This window comes from Manis javanica, chromosome 1 (genome assembly GCF_040802235.1).
Source record: "Manis javanica isolate MJ-LG chromosome 1, MJ_LKY, whole genome shotgun sequence".
Classification (NCBI taxonomy): Eukaryota; Metazoa; Chordata; class Mammalia; order Pholidota; family Manidae; genus Manis; species Manis javanica.
In genome coordinates, this window is record NC_133156.1 from 49,605,703 (window position 1) to 49,629,363 (window position 23,661).

The following is a 23,661-nucleotide window of genomic DNA, read 5'->3' on the forward strand; positions in this document are numbered from 1 at the left end:
GGTACTCTGAAATACAGCCTCTTTTATGGGGTATTCTTGTCAAAAAATTTAAACCTGAATCTAAGCAAGCCCAATTAACTAGTTGCTAAAATATGAGGGATAGAGGAAAAAACTGAACTGTATAGCAGTGAAGTCAATCAGAAAAATCTAGAGGGCAGGGCATTCTTCAGGACCTGGTTTCTTCAACAAGAGAAAAACAAAGGAAACCTCCAGATTAAAAGCAGAGGGTAACATTTTAGACCAGCACTATCCAACAGAACCATACTATGGGCCACACATGCCGGTCACACATGTAATTAAAAATTTTCTAGTAGCCTTATTAAAAAAAGCAAAAACTGCATTAAATATATGTGGACTAGATATTAGATGATACTGAAGGAATTACTCATTTTGTTAGGTGTGATAATGGTGTGTTGTTATGAAAACATAATTTGCTTTTTAGTGAGGCACTGAAATACTTAGGAGTAAAGTGTTGCAATGCCTGTCATTTACTTTAAAATACTTTGACAAAACAACAATAGCAACCTCACAAATAGCAAGATATTCATGACTCTTATCTTTAAGGTTTCTTCCAGATGGGAAATGTTAGGATGCCAGCTGTATATCTGCATTTGAATTCCATGGCTCTGGGAACGAGAGGCACATACAGCAAGCAGTGATGTGCAGAAAAGTCACTCTAACAGGACTTCTCTCCTCTGGAGGGAAGGACCGGAGAATCTACAGCCAGGGAAGCTGCCTGCTGAGCCCTGCAGGGCTGAGCTGCACCCGCGGCCACAAGAGTGCGGAGCCAGAACGGGGGCCTTCCGGGCGCCAAGCGCGTCACTTACGGGACTCTGGCAGGACGCAACCAGCACCGTCCTTCATTAGCGCTAATGGAATTTCAAGGTCAATGACCAGGCATAAACATGAGCCCTAAATTAAGTGTATCCGAGGCTTCTTGCCCAGAGAATTTTTTCTTTTTTCTTTAAAGCCAAGTTGCTTAGGAGATACGGAGTGTCAAAAACACAGTTAACCTTTCAAGATGAAAACATTATCAATTCCATTGATTTAGATCATAACTCGCTTCCACTTAACTCATCAAAAAAGATTGCCAATTTTAGAAATAATGTATTTCTCAGTCTTAGGAGTCGTGTCTTCCCCCCACCCTCCCGCCGCAATCCCATCTCTGTCTCTCCAGGCAACTTTTCTCTTAGCTCCCCTGGGGAGCCTTGTACAGCAGGTTGACTGGGGACAGGCCAAATTGCTGACAACACCAAAGTGCTGCACACCTCACTCGTGCACTCGTGGGGCTTTGTATTATTGATAGGAGCTTCTCTGCTGTCATTTCTCCCTCTCTCCTGAACAGCTGCGGATATCCCTGCAATCCTTGTCATACAACATGACTAATATGGTCAGGTTCAGAGGTACAAAGGAGATAGAAATAAATGAAGGGACCGCTAAATAGTTTTCTGTCCCTTCAGTGGAATGGTGAGTAACTAGGAACAGCCATGAGCATCATAGTAATAATCAAACTGAGGGTTTGAGAGACTCTAAAAGAATCTGAAATCAACACCCTGCCTAAGGGCCAAGTGTATAGTGGGTTTAAGTGCCAGGGCCAGGGTCAACAGCAATTTTTAGTTAGGTCCTAGCGTTACCACGTCTTGAGAGACGTAACAATGGTAGATTTTAGCATCTCCAAAGCCCTCCTGCTCGTCTTTGGGGCGTTGTACCTTGGCTGTCTGTATACATCAGCTCGCTGCCTTGCCTATTTCTGAATCTGTGTGGGGCAATGCAGGAAAGAAGGAACTGGTCCCCTGACATAAATCACAATCAAAGCCCCATATTTGTTCTTTATTGATATTCCATGCTGAAGAATTCCAACCAGAACTCCAAATAAGGCACATCTTGCTGCTGACAGAAATTAAAAAATTTTTTTTTTACAAGATTCTGTCTGTATTGAAGAAAGATGGCCATAATCCTTCCACCATGCCCCTGTGGCTCCCTGCCAGCCTTCTCTCTAAATCTTGGGGTCTGTTGTAATGTCTCCTGTTTCCCATAAAAAAAGAAAAATTTGGTATTGCTTTTACATCTATGTTATCTCTAGGAGCATACCCTCCAATATGGAAGATTTTGGCGTGTTAAAATCGGATTCCTCTTTGGAGAAGCCAAGGAAACCTTTGCAGCACTATTGTGCAATTCTTTTCTCCCCAGGCTGAAAGGGTTAGCTTTATCAAGCTAATACAATCTTCTCTTCCAAGACAGACTAATTCTGACTTTAAACAATCTGTGAATAAATAGCCCAGCCTTCCCCAAAGTCTCTTTCCATTCATCTCAGCTGAGTAGTGAGGGAATATGGATTATCATTTTGATTACAAATATATATCTATCTGGAGGAAGATCTACAAAGGGCTAAAGTCACCTCTATAAATTTAAACAGTCTCCAGTTAGCCCTGAACAGTTAAATCCTCTTAAAAATAAAAAAGTAACAACATCCTGGTGATTCAAAGATGTTATATTAGACAGATGTCACATTGAGTATAATAAACAGCAACGCCAAATCTACTGAATTAAGAGAAAAGAGACCACACACTGAGATTTTTCAGATGAAAGCAGGTAATGACAGGGAAGAAAAATGAAGCTGCATTTAAAAACGGCCTGAGAGTTCAAAATTCAAGGTGTGGAGAGACTCGTAGCAGGAGAAATCTCAGCTGCGCTCTGCATTCATCTTACGTACATATGCGTTTCTGCTGATGGTCTGACTTGGGCAAAAAAGAAAAAGAAAATGAGATTTAAAGGGTCCCTGGGGCTAGTAATACTTTGGTAAAGGGAGTTCGTATATCAGTTGTCACTAACTCCCCAGCCATGTTGTCGGCGGCTGCACTGAGGTGAGGATTTTTAGCATGTATTTTATAAGGGGTTTGTGAACCCGATTTGTGTTTCCAGCAACTTCCTTGCACTTGCCATTAATTATGGTCAGGTAGGAGAATTCTGCTCTCAGCAGCGTGGATCTGTGGACAGACAACTGGCATGGCTACAGCCTCCCAAAGCATCTGTGTAGCAGTGCAGCATCGGGGTGCAGACAAGGGATGGCTCTTTCCAAACCTCTTTCAGAAAATGAGACGTTACAACCTCAGTGAAGCATTCAAGGTTATACACGAATGGCAAAGCTCTGCTTCTGGTCTAGTGCAAAGAACCCTGGCTTTGATTTGTGCCCATTTTTTCTTAAAAGTGTTTTGCAGCTATATCAACATTCTTCTTAAAACAAAAATCAGAATGTCCTCCCTAGGACCACCTAGCAATACCTATCCAAAGAGAAAGTGTTTATACCCGTTTCCCCAGCTGTTCCACTTCTAGAGGTTTATTTTATAAATATACTCAGAGTAATGTACAAAGATATATGCACAAGGATGTCTACTGCAACACTGTTTTAGCAATACTAGAAACAAGTTAAATTTCTGTCAATGACTACCTGTTAATGTTAATATTAAACTAAATTCTACTGCCTCTAGAAAACAGAATACCATGTAGTTTAGTAAAAAGAATAATCTAAAATGGAAACACACCCATGATGTATTGTTAAGTGAAATTGCAAACTTCAATAATAGTATACAGGCTGATTCCATTTGATTACACATAAAATTTTCTGGGAAGGTACCTAAGCTTTTAATAATGGCTACCTCTGTAGAGAGGGATATGGGAGGGATGGGGACTTATATATTGTAAGCTTAGAGGATATGGGATTTAAAAAAAAAGAACACTATTATTTTTATAATTAAAAACTAAAAAAAGAGTCCACTATCTAACAAAGATAAATTTTATCATCCATTAGTCTTTTCTTTTCCAGATTAAATATCAAGAACTTTAGCTTTTTAATAACAAGTATTTATATTTTAGATTCCATACATTTGTTATTTAAAGTCACTTCCTCATTGATAAAAAGCAAGAATATAAGAAAGAACCTTTTACCATGCCACATTTGGGTGACTTACACTGAATTTGACATTGTTCAATATGCTTTCTTCAAGGGCTCTGCTTGGAGAAGATTCACTGTCTGTAACCAGTGCCTGCTAAGTGATTCAGAGGGGTTAAAGTCAAATGGGGATTTGGGCTTTTACTACGTAGAAGTGGCTGTCATTTCTTTCTAGCAGGGACCTCTAGTCCCTTGAATTATCTGAACAGCAAAATCTCTGTAACAATGACCTTGATTCTGGAAGATAAAGGACTTTTGGAGACCTGGTCCCATTTGCAGAGAATTCTAGAGGATGACAATAAAAGTGTACAAAATGAGAAAGTCAGCTCTGTCTTTGGGGAAGATGTCCATGCTTATTTAATTTGGTTTATATTTTGGGAGTCAAAGATTTCAGCAAGTTGGAGCCTCTGGCTGCTTTATGCCAGCTCTCCACATCTGTGGAGACCCTGAATCCATGACCCTCACTGGGATGCCACCTTCCCCTCTCCAGAACACCTTACTCTTAACGCAGTCACAACAGCTCCACATCCTGGGTGGATTTCATGGAGAGAAAGAACAACTTAACTAGAAGCAGGGAGGATAATCCCAGAATGAATTATTCAGCAGTGAGACAGTCACGCTGCACGGAGGGAATACAGATGCCCACCGTGGGGCTACATCACACCAACGTTTTTATTCAGTTTTAATGCACATTTCTAGCCCTTGTGAACCAAGTGCATTCACACTCAGGGTGCTTCTGCATCGATTCGCAAACCTCTGACTTGTCTCTCCATCTTCCAGGTTAAGCTGACTTCTGTGCATGTGGGTGAAGTCTCGTCTCTTGTCTTTTGTTTAAGTCAGTTTCTCTGTCTCTCTCTTTCTGGCTTATTAAAAGTGAGTCTCTCTCCCTACTTAAAAAAAAAAAAAAGGAATCACAATCACCACCCACCAAGTCTTCCACACTGCACTCACTGATACGTTAGATATAAGGCATCGCATAAATACCCACATCGCATCACTCATTTGTTCATTTACAGCCCACGGAAGAACTGTTTGCGATTTCACTATTGTGACACATTGCTATGCTCCTTCAGTGGGGGAGCAGCTTAGCATGATGGCTGAATGTGGAAGCTCTGCCATCAGATGGCTTGAGCTTAAATTCCAGGTCTCTCATTTGAAATCTTATTTTTTCCCCTCAAAATCTGTATATTTAGACAACTATCACTTGACACATGGAAAAAAAGATGACAGAGAATGTCTATCTAAGAGGATACCTCCCTGCACATGATCATACACAGAAAAGCTTTCCTTTTTCTTGTTCCTCTCACCCCAATCTTCTTGAAAACTCTCACAATCCCACACTCTTCATATCCCTAAACACTCTACTTCCCTCAATCCCTCCACTCAGAGGTGCACACTAGCGCTCATCCATTCACTTCACGTGCAGGATGAAGAGGGCAATTTTATGTAGTAAAGATATATGGGACAAGCCAACCTCAAGTTCACATCCGTTAAAGCATTTCTCTGTTGGCAACATTTTTACAAGCCTCGCAGAGCTATATGCTTAATTAAAATAAAAGGGTGATATTCATCATTGCACCAAATCCTTGCTGATGTAGAGGAAGGGAGGGGAAAAATGAGTGCATTAGTTCTCCTTTATTAAAAGAGTTATTTCAGCGTAAATCTCAAATAAAGACTAGCCATTAGCAAAATTAAAAATTTGGTGCATTTGATTTTGGGAAATGCATACATCAGTGCCCTCCTGCTGTCTCTGGCTGCATCTCCTCCTGTCCAAGCTCCAAACTGCCTACCCACCCCACCCAGGTAGTACTCTTGATCTGCAAGTTCCCCAAACTGGTTATCAGCATATGGAAAGACAAGCAAAGGGAGAATAGCTTGTTTATAAAGTCTGTCTGATAAGTCCTCAAATTAAGTAAGAAAAATATGGTTAACCTTTACTGAGCATGTACTATATACCAGACACTATTCTAAGTTCTATTCATGAATGCTTGTTTAATTATTTAAACCACTCTTAAGGAGTGTGGGGGAAGGATAGCAATGTCTCCCGAACACCTGCCACCTTCTAACTGCATTATATGAGTTTCCTCTGTTAATATTCAAACCAACCCTACAAGGTTAATGAAATGAACTCCATTTTACAGATGAGTAAACTGAGGTTTTGAAAAGTTAAGGAGCTGGCCCCTGCTGCAGGTAAGAAGCAAGGTTTTAAGCTGAGTTCTCTTTGCAAACAAGATCAATCATATGTAGCCACTGTAAGTGGAGAGTGGGAACTGACGTGAACACAGATCTACAGAGATGGGAATGTGCATGGTGTGCTTGAGAAGGGGCTGACCAAGGCCAAAGAGCCCCAGGAGGAAGAGACACCAGGGTGATAGACAATGGCTGGGCTTCAGCTGTGGTGCTGGGCTGAGGGCCATGTGCTCCAATTGGACGTGACGGGCAACCATCAAGGGCTTAAGGCAGGCACACAAAAACAGCGCTTCATGTGTTTTGACCAGGCAGGCATGAATAAACTGATTATAAGGGAGATAAGTATGCTGGTAAGGGGTCTGGGCCTGAGACTTGCCTTGACCAGGGGGGCACACTGGTGATCAATAGGTAACTATGGGTGCTGCTCAGTAGGGGAGCCCTTGCTACACTGCCTCAGGAACTGAGTTGATTTAGACAAATATTTTGAGATTTCCATGTTACCTGACCCCATTGTATCACAAGCCTTGCTATCTGAACTAGGAATTGAGTAGATGTGGAAATCAAGGATATTTGCATTTAAGCATGGTTGAGCAGTTGAGTTGACAGATTATGTACTTAATTAACCACAGGAAAGCGGGACTTATAGGAAAAAAGGAATCCAGCCTGGAGTCCATGTGACTGGGTCAATGACTGTGAAGCCATGAACAGAAGACAGGTGACAGGACCGAAGATGTTTGGGGAATGGTTGGTTTAAATGAATCATTAGATGGAAGAAAAAGAGGGTGAACAAGTTAACCCCTGGAACATCCTACAAGTCAGAGACCTGGGCATCAGTCTTGATGTTTCCCTGTCTGTAATTATGATGTCCATCCAATCACCTAGTTCTACCATTTTTACTTCCAAATATCTGTGCCATCTCCTCCGCAACCTCCACTGGTAGCCTCCTTTCCTAAGCGCCCGTCACTCTTCCTGGGCTGCTCAAATCCCTCTGCTCCCCTCCAATCAACTTCCTACCTTGAAGTCGGAGAGCTCTTTTACAAATATAAATAGGATCAGGTAACCCCCTTCCTAAATATCTTCCAAAGGCTCCTCGGTGTCCTTAGACTAGGCCAGGTGACCAACAGATGATGGCCTGTGGGACAAATCCAGCCTGCTGCCTGAAAAGGTTTCCTGGCACTCAGCCACACTTGCCCATTTACGTGCTGTCTATGGCTGCTTTTGTGCTGCAATGGCAGAGTTGAGTGGTTATGACAAAGACTGTCTGGCTTTTTACAGAAAATGTCTGCCAGTCACTGGACAAGAGTCCTTAACGTGGTCCACAAGGCCCTGTGTGATCTGACCCCTGCCTCCTCCTCCAGTCTCTCTTCCTGCCACTGACTCCCTTGTTCTTAGCACTTCAGTGAACTCAGGCCAACTTCTGGCTGCTCAGAGGGGTTACAAAAATGGGGATAAGTGGTTATGCATTAGCATGGTCTGTAAAGCATCTGAATTCCACGTGTTCCTGGGGCACAGGCCTTTCAGAATGACAGCACTCCCAGCTCCAATCTTTGTTGGGTTTTCCTTCTTATGTCCTGCTTCTCTCTTTCCTAGGGATTGGGGCCCTGTATCCTTCATCTCTCTCACTCCTTCCTCTTCAAATCCTCCTTTTAGGAAAGGAGCCCAAATCAACCATTGCATCTCATTTCAACTTAGACCACTGTCATGAACAAGAACATTAAGTTCTGAGCCTTACTTCTAAGTAAGAAAGTCTTTCCCTTTTTAAAAACCTTCCAGAGATCACCAAGTAGGTGGGAAGACTTGGCTAAGTGGAGGGAAAAAGAGAAATCCCTTCCTCACATCACTGAGATCTCATCGTGGAGAGAAACAGTAGTCTCCTTCACCAAGGTGAAGGTCAGCCCCAATTTCAGATTCACAGCCAACAAGTATTTACTGAGAATGTTCTAGGAGCCAGGAATGGTGCTAGGACTGTGTGCTTGCTGTATTTTGTTTTCCTCTTAAACAGTCTGGGAGTGGCTGCAGGTAACAGGAGTCACTCTACAGAGATTAAGCAGGAAGGCCAACCATTTTGTAAGCATCTATCAATTTTGTAGCAAATAGGATTAGATGCTCATGAACTTGTTGGATGGGCTGGAGGAGCAGGCTCCAGGGCATACCTTTGGGAATAGCTTGCAGGAGCAATGCTGCAGAACTGACCAGCCAAGGGGGCTGCTGCCATGCCCCAGCTGGGGAAGTGGGAAGCTGCTGCCCTAGCTGCTGGTTCCAGAACCAGACCATCTCAGCTGCCCTGTGGAGATTTAGAAGCTACATCCAGAGCTGCTGGCTCCAGAGACATACCATACCTGCAGGAGCCACACCAGCAAGGCGGATCCTTGGCAGGCGTCCTCTCTTTCTGCTTTCCAGACGTGTATAAACACATCAAATACCAGATATTATGTCACCCACAAAGCCCTGGCTGTAGGGGAGTTGAGATTGTATTTTTTAGCTTTCTCATCCTTGTATTACAGGAAAGTGCACAAGGAAGATGTTGGCGTGGATATTGGGTAAAACAGTCTGTAGTCTCCATCTTGTTAAAAAAAACAAAATAGGGGCTATTTCCCTGATTTTATGGAAGCAGAAACCAAAGTTTTGGAGAGTGTGATATGCTCAGTACAAAGTCAAGTCCAAATCTGCCAGCTGAATGCCCTACTGCTTGTTCGAATACAAGGAAAAAGGATGTTATTTGTCTTATTCAAAGACAGTAACCAAGGGAAGTCTTGGTTCTCTTACTGCCAAAATGACACATCTCAGAGCTCAGCTACCTGCTGGAAAACTGACTAACATTCTGCTGACGAGGGTCAGTGCATGAACTGGAAGGGTAGAAGCTGAAATTTCTACTACTTTTTCCAGCAACTCGCCATTCAGAAAGTGATCTGCATGGGATATGGCTCATCCAGTAGAGCACTCAGTGACGAAAGGGATTTTCCCTAGGAGCAGGAACTCAGGATTCAGGCTCATCATAAAACTGCAACCTGTAGCTTCCATGAAACAGCAAGTCTGAGTCCATCCACCCAACAGTGGGGAACATGTAGAAAGAAACGAGGTCCTGAGAAGGAGCTCATTTCTCTAGGAGGGAACACGTATCTCCAGTTTGAGGGACAGCAGTTCTCAGGAGTGAGTAGGCCTAATTAGCTATTCAGTTAGTCTTCACCGTATCCTTGGTCCAGCTCCTGTCATTTCTTAATGGATCACTGCTGCATCAACTTCCTGGGAGCCCTGTTTTGTGTCTCTACCCTCCAATTCTTTCTTTTCTACTGCCAGACCTGTATTTCTACAACCTGGATCTAACTATGTTAATGACTTGCTTAAGAAGCTTTTAGCTTGTCACTGTTTAATAAAGTCCACTCAACAACCACACACCACCCAACTGAAAAATAGGCAAAGGAACTTGAATAGATATTTCTCCAAAAAAGATATACAAGTGACCAACAGGCACATGAGAAGATGCAACATTATCAATCAGTGAAATATAATCGAAACCTCAGTGGGATACCACACACTTTAGGATGGCTAAATGAAGCTAATCAGCATGATACAATGAGATACACACTTTAGGATGGCTACTATTAAAAAAAAATCCTAAATAAGTGCTGGAAAGGATGTGGAGAAATTGAAAACTTATGCCCTGCTGATGGGAACATAAAATGGTGTACTGCTGTGGAAAAGATACGGTAGTTCCTCAAAAAGTCAAAAATAGAATTACCATATGATCCAGAAATTCTGCTTTTGAGTATATACCCAAAAAAGTTAAGATCAGGGTCTTGAAGATACGTTTGTACACCCATGTTCATAGCAGCATTATTCATGATAGCCAAGGGGTGGAAGGGACCCCAGTGTCCACCAACAGATGAATGGATAAACAAAATGTGGTATACACATACAATGCATTGTTAGTCAGCCTTAGAAAGGCAAGAACTTCTGCACATGCTACAACGGGATGAACCTTGAGGACATTATGTTAAGTGAAATAAGCCAGTCACAAAAAAACCCAAATACTATATAATTCCACGTAGGTGAGGTACCTAGAGTTGCCAAATTCACAGAGACAGAAAGCAGAGTGTTGGTTGCCAGGGTCTGGGATGAGGGGGTGGGAAGTATCTGATGGGTGTAGAGTGTCAGTTTTACATGATGAAATGCGTTCTGGAGCTTGCTTGCACCCAATATGAATGTATACTTAAAACCAGTTCAGATAGTAAATTTTATGTTATGTGTCTTATGCCACAATTTAAAGCCATTAGAAACAGATATGAAGCCCATGGTACCAGGCACTGGGCTCCAGCCTGCTGATCGAGCTTCACCTCCCGGCCCCCACTCTCCACTTCTTCCTACAATGCACTGTACTGGCGCTTCCTGAAACTCGTCATCTCTCGCACATCGAACTGTCCCCTTGACCGAGAGTGTCCATTTTCCCAAATGCCTGCTGGACAACGCCCCAGTCACTCTTCTTGACTTCTCAGTGTGTTAAGAATCAAATCCAAACTTCACTGTGGCCCACAAGGCACTGTGTCACTTTGCCTGGGGACCACTTGCCCTCCTGTTCCCTGTTTTGCTGTCACACTGGTCTTCTCTTGGTTCCTAAAACCTCCAGATTTTTTTGGTCTCACAGCCTTAGCCTGAGTCCCTCCCTCTGCTTGGAACACTCTGCACCTCCCTTTCTCTGGCTGGGGGCTTCTTGGCGTTTATGTCTCAGCTTCACCCTTCAGAGAGGCCTTCTGTGATCCCTCGCCCAGAGAAGGGCCCCCATCATTATTCTGTAGCTTGTTTCCTTCATGACACTTATTAAAACTTGCATGTGCATCATGTATTTCCTTGGCCATTAGGATTCTACCTACCTTGCCTGCAAAAATGTTAGCTCCATGACATCAGGGACATTGTTCACTGCCGTACTGAGTGCCTACTACTAAGTGGATCACTGGGGCGTGTTCAGCACCCAGTCAGCTTCATTCTTCTCTGAAGCCCTTCTCAGGTATCCCAGTAGAATGGATCACTCCTTTACCTGGTTTGGTCTGCAGTTCCTTCAACTGCTAGCACATCACCTGTAACATTGTGTTAGAGTCACTGTGGGTGTGGCTATTTCTCACACTGGATGGAAAACTGTAAGCTGGTGGGGGCGGGGTCACACATTATTAACTGTGACATTCCCAGCACCCAGTAGAGTGCTTGGCAAATACTAGGTACTCAGTAAAGTTTAATGTGGCATTTTCCAAAATTCTGTCACTTTTTTTCACCTTCAATATGTTTGTTGTATTTATTTATATTTTCCGTTAAATTGGTTCACATTTAAAAACCTTTTTAAGGATGAAAAAGAGTAAGATAAGTAAAATTAAGATTTTAATGTACATTATATATTTCTTTTTCACTATAAGTTAAATGTATAATAATAAATTCTAAACAGTTTTTCCATGTACTCCTAAATCATGTTGACTATCATTCTTTGAGAAACGCTATTTTAAAGAATGAATGTCTTGGGAAAAGGACAATCTCTTCAATAAATGGTGTTGGGAAAATTGGATGGCTGTGTGCAAAAGAATGAAACTGGATTACTGTCTTATACCATACACAAGAATAAATACAAATGGATTAAAGATAGAATGTAAGACCTGAAATCACAAAACTCCCAGAAGAAATCATAGCAGCAAGCTCTTTGACATAGGTCTTTGCAATATTTTTTTGGACCAATTTATTTAGGCAAGGGCAACAAAAGCTAAAATAAACAAATGTGACTACATCAAACTAAAATTTGTACAGCAGAGGAAACCATCAACAAAATGAAAAGGTAACCTACTAAGAGGGAGAAGATATTTGCACATCATACCTGAGGGGTCAATATCCAAACTATATGAAGAATGTATACAACACCCAAAAGGACACATAACTTGATTAAAAAACAGGCAGAGGACTTGTTTTCCAAAGAAGACATACAGATGGCCAACAGACACTTGAAAAGATCAACATCACTAATCATTGGGGAAATGCAAATCAAAACCACAATGAGATAGCACCTCACATCTGTCAGACAGGCTATTATCAACAAGACAAAAAACAACAAGTGTTGGTGAGGCTGTGAAGAAAAGAGAGCCCTTGTACACTGTGGGAATGTAAACTAGTGCAGCCACTATGGAAAACAGCATGGAAGTTCCTCAAAATATTAAAAATATAATTACCACGTGCTTTAGCAATTCCACTTTTGTGAGCTTATCCAAAGAAAACACACCAATCCAAAGAGATACATGCAGCCTATGTTTACTGCAGCATTATTTATAATAGCCAAGATATGGATGCAATCTAAGTGTCTGTTGATAGATGGATGAAGAAGCTGTGGTATATTAATACAATGGAATATTACTCAGCCATAAAAAAGAATGAAATCTTACCATTTGCAACAACATGAATGGACCTAGAAGGTATTATGCCAAGTGAAATAAGTCAGATAAAGAAGGAAAAATACCATATGAATTTATTTACGCATGTCATCTAAAAAACAAAATTAATGAACAAACAAAACAAAGCAGAAATAGACTCACAGATACAGGAAACAAACTTCTGGTTACCAAAGAGGGCAATATAAGGGAGCAGGTGAAACAGGAGGTACGAACTTCCAGTTGTTCATAAGTTATGGGGATATAATGTAGAGCATAAAGAATATAGTCAATAATATTATGATAACTTTGTATGGTAACAGGTGGTAACTAGATTTACCATGGGGACATAGTTCATAATGTATAAGAATATCAAATCACTACGATGTATGTCTGAAACTCATAGGATATTGTATGTCAATTACACTTTAATTAAAAAAAAGAAAAGAATGAGCACCTTGAATCCATGCCACTCTAGTGGCCCTCCCACATCTCTGGAAGGGACTGGATTTGGGGCCAAGCGCAGGAAAGAGGGGAACCAGAGGCTGCTGAGTATATCACATCTACCCACCTGTCTTCCTTCTGCTTAGAAACCTGGCACAGTGGGCCACTTCCTGCCCCCTTGTGTATGCTCAAGTCTTTTTAGAAGGAGGAAATGACAAACCTAATGGAGTACCACATACCTCTGCTCAAAGTCCCTGGGCTGGTCAGTGGTGCACACCTTTGACTCTGAGCATAAGACTTCCATTAGGATATGTCACTGGCCTAGACCCAATAATAAATAATAAAATATTCATTAAAAATACTGAGTAACAATAATGATAAGAGCTAGGACCTGGTGTATGCTTATTATTGTCAGGCATTGGTCTAAGACCTTTTCAATCCTCACAACAACGCTGTGAGTTAGATACTCTTCTTGTGTCCATTTCATAGATGTGGAAATCAAGGCTAATAGTGGTTAGGTCACCTGCTCAAGGTTACGCCAGTAAGTGCTTCCCAATTCCACTCCACATTAAGCATTGCTATTGTTGATGTGGTTATAATGGCAATAGCTAACATTGATTGAAGGCTTACTATGTGCCAACCTTATTAAACATTTTATGTGATTTGAATCATTTAATCATCATGACAATCCTATGAGTAGGTTCTGTTATGACCTTCTTTTTGCACATGAGGAAACAGAGGTAGCCAACCTGTCCAAAGCCGTATGGGCAGCACAACAGTGGCACAGGCGGGGGCAAAGCCAGGCGTGCCCTGGAGCCAGGGTGGGTGTGGGTCAGAGGAGAGCAAAAAGGGGGGAAATTCTGTACAACTGGAAATGCCTCTGGCTGGGATTGAACCCGGAGGGATAGCTGAGAAGTCTGTCTGTGTGTGAACAGACAAGTAGCGCCTGGCTCCTCCGGGGAAGGGAAATGCCTGAGAAGACTCACCAATAGTTCACACCGGCTCTTGGGCTGTAGTCAGAAGAAGGGGCTATAGGGTGTAGACCACCGGGAAGTGGCAGGGCTTACCTCCCCTGCTGGGGAGGACAACACCTCCTCAGGCAGGCCCTGGCCTGGTTTATTTGTGGGGTGTCCCTCCTTGGGGAGCACACCGACCTTTGGGCCCAGTGTCTATACATAAGGAAGGCGGGTGTGGAGGAGACAGAGCGAGCCCAGGGGTCTCAGTGCAAGTCACCATCATGGGACCGAAATGGGGTCCTAGTCAGTGTTATACAGGTGGGGGAAGTGGCCCACCTTTACCAGGGGGAATTAAAGTACAGATTCCTGGGTGTTCCCCCAGATGCAGAAGTGCCTGCAGGGGGAGGATTGGGCATTGAAGTGCTCCCTCTCAGCTTCGAGAGCCCAGGCAGCATCTTGGCCTAAAGGAAAGATGGCTGAAAGGTAGGGAGAACCATCCAATATATGAAGCACCACCAGTGTGGAGGAGGTCAGACCCCTTTTCATTTTCCCTACACAGGCCTGCCAGGGAGACAGGTGCACATTTAAGCAGCCAATAAAGCAAGCACATGGAGGTGGAATGGTTTTGGTTGGAGCCCTGAGGCCAGGCAATCTGGTTTCCCACTTGCACTCTGCCACTTCTGGCCACGTGACTCCAATCAATTAGTCGACCCTCTCCTAGCCTCAGTTTCCTGTCTCCACAGTGGAGAGAACCACACCTACTGTATTTGAGTGGGGGAGGCCATGAGGACAGCCCTGAGCTTGGCACCTGGAGCACAGTAGGTACTCAGTAAGAACAAGCCCGGGGTGGTGGTGCTGCTCCTCTGGGCCTAATAAGGATGTCTGGGGCACTGCCACCTCCCAGCAACAGAGCCCTGGAGAGGGGGTGGCAGCTGACACCTGCAGCTTAGTTCACATGAGAAGCTGAGCGGCAGTTCGGGAATCCTCCAACCAGGAGTCCCTTGGAGGTCTGATCCACCCAGCACCCTGAGGCCCCTGTCCTGTTTCACAGTGCCACACGCCTTGAGCAATGTGCCTGATGGTCGATAACTTGTGGGCTTTGGGGTTCATGGAAGATGTAACATCCTATTTCAGAGGATAAACGCTGCAAATGTACATGGAGCCTGCAAAGCTTCCTGGAGTCTCGGGCCTGACGGTGCCGCTGTCTCCCTTTGCAAATACTGTCTCCTGCCCTGATGGCTGACTTCAGCAGCACAGCCTACAATTTGGGTAGCACCCCCAGGAGTTGACTACTGTGCAACATGAATAATCTGGGAGACCTTTGCTAACTGTCTTGCTGATCTCGCCCATGATTTGGCAGGAAGGAATCACAGGCAGAGATCGAATTCCCCAGAGCAAGTTAGAGCAGCTGCTGAAAAGGTGCCCCATAAATAAAAAGACCCCATTTATTTTCATTTTGCTTTTTCTTATGTTGTGTATAGAGTCTAGACTGCCTCTTACTAGCAACTGCATTAAAAAAAATCAGATGAGTTGAAATAATGAATGATAATTAAATTACTGACTGATTGATTCATCCATCCATCCTGCAAATATTAATCTACCTCTCTTAATGTGCCAGACATTGTATTAAGGTCTAAGGATGCAGGGGTGAATAAAATAAGACATGGTCCCTGGAATGGCTGAGCCTAAGGTTGAAGTAGAGACAGACCTTTACCCCACACATTCCTCCACAAAAAATCTCAAGTCACAGGTTCAGAGTTCTGATAAAAGTTTTCTCTGGGAAGGAAAATAGCAGTGTGTCTGAGAGGGATAAGACCTCAGTTGGGTTGGGTGGCACTGGATGGCCAGGGATCTCATGGCCACAGGCCCAGCCTCGTTGCTTCAGCGGCTCTGCCCCTGTGCTGCGCTGAGCGTCAGCAAGTAAAGCAATGATTTGTGGCTGGAAGACCCATGGCACAGGTGTCTGCTTGGGACTCCTGGCCTGAGATGACACTGGGAGGTTCTCCTTACAGCTTCTGCTTTCATAGCTTCCTGGAGATGTTTTCACCAGGGACCCAAGCCCTGGAGCCAGGCTTGTAAATGTTCCTGACATGTCCACGCTGAGCCACAGAACCTCAGGGGAGGGAACCCTGCCTGCTCGCCAGGCCTGTGTTGTAGCCATCACAGTGTTCACAGTGGGATAGGGATTTCAAATATGGTAGACTCAGGCCCATGCTGATCACTGGGAACTACAGTTGATGAAGAGAGAGGAGGCTGCCTGCTGCAGGGAAACGTGGGGGACACATGCCAGGAGCTCCCTGGCAGTTGTCTGGGACTTGCTGGGACACTTTCTCCCAAGTCAGCCCAAATCCCAACTCCCTATCCCACTCCTGACACTTTTCTTTTCGGTTGAAGGCACTATAAATATCCATATTATTTTCTTGAACCAGATAAGGAGGAAAGAAAGGAGATGAGGAAAAAGAGGCACATGTGTATGGGTTTCTTCTCTGGAAGTCCTCTCTCTTCCCGGCCCCCACCTATAAGGAGCCAGAGAGAGTAGTAGTTCCTGCCTCTTTTAGCTGGAAAAATTCCTTGCAGATAGCAAAGCCTTCGGTGGACTCATCTCAGTCAATCAATCAACTTGTGTGATGTGGGTAAGCAACTGCCCAGGTACGCCCCTTGGGGCGGTGTAGTCAGCCACCAACAATAATGGGGAGAAGCAATCCTGGGGTTAAGTCTCAGCTCCTCCACATCCTTGCTGTGTCACTTGAACTAATTCTTATCCTCTTAGTCTGTTTCTGTATCTGCAAAACAGAGGGGCCTACCTCCCAGGGCTGTTGTGAGAATTTAGTGAGGTCGTGCACATCCCAACCAGCCCCATGCATGTAAAGGTTTTGGCAGCACAGCTTATGATTTGGTTGGTGCCCCCAAGAGTTGAACACTGTGCAACATGCATAACTTTTTGGGGCCTGCCCCACAGCAACAGCTCTACCAACAGCAGCTATTAGTACAAGATTCGATCCTAGCCTCTGGAAGCTGACACTATAACTGAGCCTTTGCTGTAAATAATACTACCAACCACACCAGGCAAAGTGGGAGAGCTGACAGTTTATAGAGATTACAACATTCAACCTCAGTGGATAGAGAGAACCTCACAGGGTAGGAGAGAAAACTGCATAAGCAAAATCTCAAGGCAAAGATGCGCAGGGCTGTTAAATAGAGCAAGTGGGCTGAAGTGAGGGTATTTAATAATCACCAGCATATCAGAAAGGACTTTCCAGTCTGCCAAGTGTTTCTGACTAGCATCTCTGCTATTTCTTGTAATTGTTAGGGGAGGCAAAAATCGTGATTCCACTTTTAGGGATGATGAAATTGAGACTCTGAAGGACTTTGTCCCTTCCCCTGGACAGCATCATTACAATAAAGTACTGGATTCAAGACTTGGGTCCAGGGCTTCTGGCTCCAAAGCAACAATGTGGGTAAAGAGTTGCAGAGAAAATGACAAGGATAATTTGGAACCAGCACCAGGCCATCAACAACCCAACAGGAGAGTTTGGATTTTATGGAATAAGCAATAAGGAGGGAAGGATGGTCTTTCAGCACAAGAGTGACATGATAACTGATATGTTTGAAGAGGATGGACCTGGCTGGCATGGGCTGAATGGCATATGGAGCAGGGAGAGGGGCAGGGGCAGGGGAAATTCATAATTTATTACTCAACCCATATTTACCAACATGGTGCTGAGCTGGCAACACTAGCTCCATCTTCTGCCTTTCTGACTGGCAGCGTGCATTCTGTTCTACCAGGCAGCAGTGGCTCTGGAGTCCTGACAAATACATAAACTGCAGTTCTGAGGGGTTGAGGGACTCAATTCGCCTCCTGGAAGCCCACTAGGACTTCATCTCTGTTGTCTTTTAAAGAGATCCATGTGCTAAGTGAGCAAACCCTGCCGACAGACGGCACAGCAGTAATCACTCACCAAGAGCTCCCAAAAGGCGTATTTGACCACCCAGAAGCTCCTGCTGAAGGAGAGACTGGAGAGCTGAACAGACTGGTTTTGAACCCCCCAACCCTGCTTTCCCTTCCTACTGTTGGGATTCTACTTAAATAGCCTATAGATGATCCACTCTCTGATTCACATTTTCTCTGCCCATAGTAAAATCACACTAGATAAACAGCTCAGTCATTCATTCAACTATTAATTATTGAATGTATTGGGGGAGGGAACAGAGGTCAGTGTGACAGGGTTTGCCTCCAGGAGACATCAGGCTGAGAGCACACCACAGTAACAGGGACGTCACGAGGCTGTGGGAGACACGGATGAGGGGGATGTGGAACTGACATTCAATTTCAGTCCTGAAAAAAAGAGCAAAGTCAGCCTTTGAGACTGGGCAAGAGTGTCATAGGAGGGCAAAGAGCCTGTCTTGGGAACTAAAACAACAACAATAATAAATAATGGTTACGATTCTTGAGTACTTTTTGTGGGCCAGGCACTATGCTAAATGCTTCAGGTATATGCTCTCATATATCTTTAAGTATAAAACAAGAGTAATAATCCTATAAAGGTAGGTCTTGCCCTCATTTTGCAGATAAGAAATTGAGACAGCAAGGGTAGCTAACTTGTCCAAGGTCACTTGTTAAAACATGGTAAAGTAGGGATTCGGTTGCAATCATCTCCCTCCAGGTCCTGAAATCAGAGCCACTGTGCAGTGCACTGAATGACCCTCTGTCCACACCTCCTCCAGGAAGCTTCCCCTGATTTCATCAGCTTGCAGGGATGATCTCCTCTTACCCTGATTATCCCTGGATTACCTCTTATCTCCACAATCAGAGTATACCTTCTTCAAAGTCAGGGATGCAGCCTCTACTCTATTGTTTCAGTTTTTGTGTGTTCCTTCCTTTGTTTTTGTTCTCCCACAGCACCTTAAGAAGTATCTTGAGTGACCATTCTTTTGTCCCAGTGCCATATCAATGAAATGATCTGCTTAAATGGAAAAGCCTGTTGGATGTACACATGCCTCTAACTACCAGCCAAAGGGAAGTTTGAGTGCATTTTAGCTTTCATGGTGTTCTCAAAAATAGGGATGTATAGGGTTACAATGAATAGCAAAGAAAGAGAGCTTCAGCACAAATCATGCTGCTCCGAGCGCCCAGGGCCCTGGAGAAAGTCAGAGAAATCCCATCACAGCACTTATAGACCCTGTGGTGTGGTTTCTTTGAGAAGCATCCTTTGTATTTGTGTCTGATTTTTGTTTAAAGAATATTCTTTCCAAGATGGCAAACATTAAAGAAGCAAATCTGTTTATATTTGGCAACTAAAAAAATGCATTAGACAGAAAGCAAATTTCAAAGAATGAAATGAACCTGGCCTAGCAAATAAAGGCTCTGGAATCCCATAGTTATAATTAGTTTCCCCTACACAATTAGGGATGCTTAGCCTAGGGAGGACCACATGGATGTAAAATTAGTGAAACAGAACAAAGATTCTCATGAAAGCTGCTCCCTGGCACAAAGGTACTTGGAACCCATTACTTGTAGATATGAAATCAACAACCGTTAGGTGAAGACGGGGTGGGGGCGGCTCATTCACATGCCCCTCCTGGACCACAGCTTCTCCACTCAAAACAAACGATCACTGCAAAGCCCTCCCAAGCTATGCTGTCTACCAGCAAGAATGATTGTCCCCAGAAGGGAAGAAATTAGCTCTATGAGTAGCTTAGATCATGCCAGATTAACAAACACACAGCTTTCCATGCCCCTTGACCTCCTGTGATGCCCTGTTCCTAGGCTGCAGTGACATGCTATATTGATCCTCAATGGATGCAGGGTGGTGTTTAGCAAAGGGAGGGGGGCTTTGGAATCATTAGTTCATTTAGTCAATCAAAATATTTATTGAGTGCCGACTAGGTGCTTGTGCCATGGTAAAACTGGGCCTGCAGTGGTGAATATTTAAATATAATTCCCGCTCTCCTAGAGTTTCCAGTTTGGTGGAGGTAACTGGAGATGAAACTGCTACACAAGCAGCTCTTTTATTATCACAAGGCTTGGTGCTGTGGAAGCAAGTCTGTCATGATGGAGGTGTATATGGGGGCAAGGGTGCAGCCAGAGAAGGCTTCCTGGAGTAAGGGACGCTTGAGCTGGGGTTTGAAGAGTGAGTAGGACTTAACCAGGTGGAGTTCAGGGAGAAGCTCACATGAGGCCTTAGGGTAGGAAAGAGTCCAACCCTTTGGCAGGTCAGAGAGAAGGCTAGTGTTTGAAGCCCAGGAGCCCAGGAGCCCAGGGAGTGACAGTGGTGATGATGCTGGGGTGGAATCATGCAGAGCCCGTCAGGCCACGCGGGACGACTTTTATTTCTACCTTAAGAGAATAGGGGAAACCATTAAAGGGTTTTAAACAAGAGAGGGATGTGCATTTGGAAGAGAGAGCCTGATTCCATGAAGAAAGAGTTGGACAGGGAGAAGAGTGTATGAGGAGAGATCATTTAAGAGGCAGCAGTCCAGGCAACAGGTAGTGACTGCCTGACCTGGGGAGTTGGCAGTGGGGGAAGATGAAGTAGATGGGTTATGTGTTTGGAAGATACAGCTGACTAGATGGATGGCACAAAGTTGGCGGGAAGGAAGAGGTGGTATCCAAGGTGGTATCCAAGGTGGCACCTTTGCAGCAGGATGGGGTGGCTGGCATTCTCTTAGCCTGAGACCCTGGGAATGACTGCGATAGGGGAGGAAGATCAGACTGGCTGAGGATCCCAGATTGGCCATTCACTGTGTGCATGACCTTGGCTGAGTCACGAAGCCTTCCACGCACTCAATTTTCCTTTCTGAATAACAAGAAGATTAATAGCTACCTTGTATATTTTTAACTATTAGAATTAAGTATGGTGCCTAGTACAGTGCTAGGTATAGAAAAGACTATTAGATGATAGCCGCTGTAATCATTATTAGTATTTTTTTCCAGTGCAAACCATCAGATTTGCACTGAAGCTCCTGATTAGAAATACCTGAGATGGAACTTTCAACTTCCCGAATGCAAGTATACAGTGTGGCCACAGTCCTAGGGGATTCTATCCACGTCATAGATGCTATAGATCTGTACATTTATTATATTTTCTTCCCAAGAATATTGCAATAAAGTCCTTGTTCTAACAAATCAATATATCACAAGAGTTTTCTAACATGTAGGAGTAAACTACTTGGAGGAAGGGTAAACTTCTAATTCATACAATTTGCTATGGTTCCGTCTATGTGAGAGAACATGAAGTGTATTCTGGCTAAATACTAGGCCAAAAAGCACTTAAAAAATTCCTGTCAGTATTTAACTGTCAGTATGAATGAATTGTAGCCCCTAGCTTTTATAGAGAATATTTGGTTCTAATATCAGACATTAGTGTGAGAAGGGGGCGTTTAAACAGGGAATAGGTGAGATATGCATATGTAAGTGCTTAGCACATTGCCTGGCACCTAGTAAGTGACAAACACATGGTGGTATGATTGTGCTGCTAATGATGATATAGCATGTCCTACAATAAACCTCAGTTCTGAGTATTGTAATCTATAAGAACTCTTTCAGGGCACTTATTAAGTACCCTGAATACCCTGCCAGTGCATTCAATTTGGTAATTTAAGAAACTTGATTTGTGATCCCTCTATCCTGCTTTGTGCTCTTTCTGCACAGTAATTGAGCAGAAGCCGGTCTATCCCAGTTTGGAAGACATAATTTCCCACAGTGGAAGACATGACACACCTCCAGATCCACTACAGGACAATGACATGAAAAAATGTCCTTGCCAGGTGTAGAAAGCCCTGTAGACAACACAGGAATGGACACTCAAGGGGAGGGATGGAAGAAAGCATAAATAACAGAATAAAGGGGTCCCCAGGCACATGAACTGGCAGCAAGCCCGACAGAGGCACTGGGGCAACACCAAGTGCAGAGTGGCTGCAGGTGAAGGCTGGGGCAGATGGGTGCGTCTCTCTGGATGACACAGCTGCGCTCAGGCACATTTTACCACAGCAAGCTGGTGTCGCCTGGCCCCTGGCTTACCACAACACTACACAGGGAAGAGGGAAGAGCATGGATGTGTACCTAGCTCAGGAACTCCAGCTAGAGCTGCTTTCCGGTGAGAATAGTGTATCCCAGACATACAGCAAAACCTGTGGATGCTCACTCTTCAGACATTTGGAAATTTTGTTAATTCAGAAAGGCTTAAAATGATCTAAGTAAATTCTGTGAAAAAGGGCTTGGCTAAACAATTTGCTGATGCAGACACGATAGAGGGAACCTTATGTTGCCAGAAAAGCCCAAGCATTCACAGCACGCTGGCTGGCTTCAGTGGTCTTTGCAGTCAGCTGCCTTATGTGTGTCTATGGTCATCACTTCACTTTAGGGTACATATGCCTTTAAAATGCAACAACATGGATTTTTTCCATAGATGTTCTATAACCAAGAGTTTTCACCAATGTACATTATGTACTTTCATGCAAGGCACTTTGGTATACAAAACAGAAAGTAACATTTAAGACCACATTTTATGCCATTAGTATTATCCCTCTACTAGTCATAACGATAACAGCTACCATTTATTAAGCACCTTCCATGTGCTTGGCACTTGTTAGAGATCTTTCACACATTACCTAATTTAAGCCTATTATCCTACTTTTATCCCTGTTAATCAACTGAGCAAACTGAGATGAGGGTTAAGTTAAACAGCCATGGTCACCCATGGTAGTAAGTGGCAGAGACAGGATTTGAGCTGGATTGGACTGACTCTGGGGCTTATGTTCTCAGCAACTGGTAATATAGTAGGGGAGGTAAAAAAAGCTAAATAAAACTGTCAGGCAGTAAATGATAAGTGTCAAATGCGATATGGGTGATAAACGCTAACAGGGGGTAATAGCCCTTGGCAAGTGCCATTGGCTGGTTTGGTAATAACAGGTTGGTTCTGTTCAAGTCTTCATCTTGAAAATCTTTGATGGCTGCCCAGGGCTTAAGAACGAGAAGATTTAAATGATGGAATGCTTCTGGATGGTGCTTCTATAGGTTTGTTACAGTGAATGCCAGATGTCACCAGTCCTTCATGTAGAGCGGCAGTTCCAGAGAAAGTGCATGGTTTCCTGCTGCTAAGAAGGACCAAATCCTTGAATATATTTACCACTCTCAATATTCAAATGACATCACTGATAGCAAAGAAGGAAAAAAAGAAAAAAGCCAGGATCTCTTAAACACATAAAATTATAAAGTATTTTTATCATCGCTGCTCAAGAAAAAAAAAAAGGGGGAAGCACTAGAGTCTTCAGATCCTTTTACAGCCTGGTCTATTTTGCAAACACCAACTATCATATGAAGGGTATCAACAAGATGAGGGTAATTTAGTGCCAACCTGGAGATACGAAATAAACTACCAGGCAGGTTGCATTAAATCAATCCTGAAATGAGTCTTCCAGATATCAAATCAGGGCTTTTCAGGACAGTTTTATTTGCTAATAAGCCTAATAAATTGAAAGCTGCCAGCATTGCCATGAGACATGTACCTTCAAAAGTATAAACGATGTGAAAATGTGGGTTTGCACCTAGCAGACATGGAGAAGGATGGGGCCAGGAGGAGGGCCGTGTCCGCTGTTTCAGGGAAGCTCTGGCTGGTTGGCCTGTCTCCAGACGGTACCACTCAGGATCCCCCAAGGACTGTTGTCATTCCTGAGGGAGTTACAGGAGCAAGTGAAACACAAGACCCTTGTGTGAAAGCATATGAGC

At 43.7% G+C, this 23,661-nt stretch overlaps 1 protein-coding gene across 2 annotated transcripts in view; it reads right to left on the reverse strand.

Moving 5' to 3' along the window:
• SLIT3 (slit guidance ligand 3) overlaps positions 1–23,661 on the reverse strand; it is a 596,734-nt gene that overhangs the window by 228,876 nt on the left and 344,197 nt on the right. The gene's annotated exons all lie outside the window — the stretch shown is intronic.